This window comes from Ovis canadensis, chromosome 2 (genome assembly GCF_042477335.2).
Source record: "Ovis canadensis isolate MfBH-ARS-UI-01 breed Bighorn chromosome 2, ARS-UI_OviCan_v2, whole genome shotgun sequence".
Classification (NCBI taxonomy): Eukaryota; Metazoa; Chordata; class Mammalia; order Artiodactyla; family Bovidae; genus Ovis; species Ovis canadensis.
In genome coordinates, this window is record NC_091246.1 from 133,178,954 (window position 1) to 133,183,015 (window position 4,062).

Genomic DNA, 4,062 nt, shown 5'->3' on the forward strand with positions numbered 1-4,062 from the left:
CTTGATCTCTGATTCCTCTGCCTTTTCTAAATCCAGCTTGAACATCTGGAAGTTCATGGTTCACATACTGTTGGAGCCTGGCTTGGAGAATTTTGAGCATTATTTTACTAGCATGTGAGATGAGTGCAATTGTGCGGTAGTTTGAACATTCACTCTTTGGCATTGCCTTTCTTTGGGATTAGAATGAAAACTGACATTTTCCAGTCCTGTGGCCACTGATGAGTCTTACAAACTTGCTGGCATATTGAGTGCAGCACTTCCACAGCATCATCTTTCAGGATTTGAAATAGCTCAACTGGAATTCCATCACCTCAACTAGCTTTGTTTGTCATGCTGCTTCCTAAGACCCACTTGACCTCACATTCCAGGATGTCTGGCTCTAGGTGAATGATCATACCATCACGGTCACCTGGGTTATTAAGATCTTTTTTTGATAGTTCTACTGTGCATTCTTGCCACCTCTTCTTAATATCTTCTGCTTCTGTTAGGTCCATACCATTTCTGTCCTTTATTGTGCCCCTCTTTGCAAGAAATGTTCCCTTGGTATCTCTAATTTTCTTGAAGAGATGTCTAGTCTTTCCCATTCTACTATTTTCCTCTATTTCTTTGCATTGATCACTGAGGAAGGCTTTCTTATCTCTCCTTGCTATTCTTTGGTAGTCTGCATTCAGATCAGTATATCTTTCCTTTTCTCCTTTGCTTTTCGCTTCTCTTCATTTCACATCTATTTATAAGGCCTCCTCGTACAGCTGTTTTGCTTTTTTGTATTTGTTTTTCTTGGGGATGGTCTTGGTGTACTTGATGCAGAGTACATCATAAGAAATGCAGGCTTGGATGTAGCACAAGCTGGAAACAAGACTGCTGGGAGAAATATCAATAATCTCACATATGAAGATGACACCACCCTTATGGCAGAAAGTGAAGAAGAACTAAAGAGCCTTTTGATGAAAGTGAAAGAAGAGAGTGAAAAAGCTGGCTTAAAACTCAACACTCAGAAAAGTAAGATCATGGTGTTTGGTCCCATCACTTCATGGCAAATAGATGGGGAAACAGTGACAGACTTTATTTTCTTGGGCTGCAAAATCAATGCAGATGGTGAATGCAGCCATGAAAGTAAGACACTTCCTCCTTGGAAGAAAAGCTATGACCAACCTAGACAACATATTAAAAAGCAGAGACATTACTTTGCTGACAAGTGTCACCATAGTCAAAGCTATGGTTTTTCCAGTGGTCATGTATGGATGTGAAAGTTCGACCATACAAAAAGCTCAGTGCTGAAGAATTTATTCTTTTGAACTGTGGTTTTGGAAGAGTCCCTTAGACTGCCAGGAGATCAAACCAGTCAATTGTAAAGGAAATCAGTCCAGAATATTCATTGGAAGAACTGACAATGAAGCTGAAGCTGCAATACTTTGGCCACCTGATGTGAAGAACTGACTCACTGGAAAAGACCGTGATGCTGGGAAAGGTTGAAGGCAGAAGGGGACAGAAGAGGATGAGATGGTTGGATGGCATCATCGACTCAATGGACATGAGTTTGAGTAGGCTCCAGGATTTGATGATGACAGGGAAGCCTGGGGTGCTGTAGTCCATGGGATCTCAAAGAGTAAGACATGACTTAGTGACTGAACTGAACTGTCCAACTTCCCAACCCTCCCTTGCTGAAAAGCCTCTTTTTCCCATTGTATATTCTTGCTTCCTTTGTCAAAGGTTAATTGACCATAAGTGTGTAAGTTTATTTCTGGGCTCTATTCTGTTCCATTGATCCATATGTGTGTTTTTGTGCCAGTATCACAATGTTTTGATTACTGTAGCTTTGTAGGATTGTCTGGAGTATGTGACCTACTTTGTTCTTTTTCCTCAGGATTGCTTTGGCAATTCTCGGTCTTTTAATGTGTTCCATATTAAATTTAGGATTATTATAGTTCTGTGAAAAGTGTCATGGATAATTTGATAGGGATCGTATTAAACATGTAGATCATTTTTGTGTATTAAAGGCATTTTAACAACATTAATTCTTCCAACCCAAGAGCTTGGAATTCTTTCCATTTCTTTGAATCATCTGCAGTTTCTTTAATTAAGGTTTTATAGTTATTTCTAGCATTGTCTTTCACCTCTTTGGTCAGGTTTATTCCTAAGCTGGTTTTTTTTTTTTTTTAATGTGATTTCAAAAGGAGTTATTTTATTATATCTTTTTGATATTTCATTGTTAGTATAAAGAAATGCAACAGATTTCTGTATGTTAATGTTGTATCCTGTGCTACTGTGATTAATCTGTTTATCCATTCTAGTACTTTGTGTGTAGAGTCTTTAGGTTTTCTACATAAAATATAATATCTTCTGCATATTGTTGTTTAGTTGCTCAGTCGAATCTTTTTGTGATCCCATGAACTGCTGCACACCAGGCCTCCCTGACCTTCAGTATCTCCCGGAGTTTGCTCAGACTCATGTCTATTGAGTCAGTGATGCCATCCAACCATCTCATCTTCTGTCTCTCCCTTCTTCTCCTGCTTTCTTTCATTCTCAGCATCGGGGTCTTTTCCAGTGAGTCAGCTCTTTGCATCAGATGGCCACAGTATTGGAGTTTCAGCTTCAGCATGTCCTTCCAATGTATATTCAGGGTTGATTTCCTTTAGGATTGACTGGTTTGATCTCCTTGCTGTCCATGGGATTCTTAAGAGTCTTCTCCAACACCACAGTTTGAAAGCATCAGTTTTTTTGGTGTTCAGCCTTCTTTATGGTCCAATTCTCCCATCTGTACCTGACTACTGGAAAAACCATGGCTCTGTCTGCTTATAATGAGTTTCATCTCTTCCCTTCCAATTTGGATACTTTGTCTTTTTCTTGCTTGATTACTGTGGAACTTCCAATACTGTTGAATAGCGGTGGTGAGACTGGGGCATCTTTGCCTTGTTCCAGATTTTAGCAGGAAGACTATAAGCTTTTCACACCACTAAGTATCGTATCTTCCCTGGTGGCTCAGACAGTAAAGCGTCTGTCTACAATGTGAGAAACCTGGTTTCAATCCCTGGGTTGGGAAGATTCCCTGGAGAAGGAAATGGCAACCCACTCCAGTACTCTTGCCTTGAAAATCCCATGGACGGAGGAGCTTGGTGCAGGCTACTATCCACGGGGTCGCAAAGAGTCAGGCACAACTGAGCAATTTCACTTTCACTTTCAAGTATTGTTATCAGCTGAGAGTTTGTCATAAGTAGCTTCCATTCTGTTGAGCTATGTTCCCTCTGTATGCACTTTGGTCAGAGCTTTTTTTTTTTTTTATCATGAACAGTGTTGATATTTATCCAATGCTTTTTCTGTATTTATTGGGATGATTATGTGGGTTTTGTCTTTTCTTTTGTTGATATGGTGTATCATATTCGTTTGTGTATTTTAAACCATCCTGGAATGAATTTAGTCTGGTCATGGTCTTTGATGTGTTGTTGGATTTGGTTTGCTAATTTTCTTGAGAATTTTTGTATCTATATTCATCAAAGATACGGGCTGTAATTTTCTTTAGTATCCTTGTTTTGATATACATTTGTTTCTAGTTACTACCTTTGGGCTATAATGAAAAGTTCCCTGAAGATGGCCTCTAAGCTGATATATCTTTGGATATAAAAATTCCTTTTCCTGCTTACCAATTTTCTCCAAAGTAACTAGCAGGTAAAAGACTTACTAATATAAATCCTTGCTACTAAAAGTACAGTTAATGGATTCAAAGCATTGGTTTCACCTGAGTGCTTCTAGAAATGCAGGAATGTGGAGCCAAGAAAGTAGGAGCTGGACCTATGCAATCAGAATCTTCATTTCCACAAAATCTCAGGTAATTTGATTTCCATGCATGGAGAAATAGAAAAGCATTACTCTAAGTGGTATTTGATGAGAACTTTTTTTGTTGTTCCAGAAGGAAAAAAATTCTTTTGTTGAAAATTGAAATTCAGTAATGACCACCTTCCATTTAAAAAAGGTGAAAGATATAATCAACTGAATGCAGAGTTTTAAAGAATAGCAAGGAGAGATAAGAAAGCCTTCTTAAATGAACAGTGCAAATAGAGAAAATAG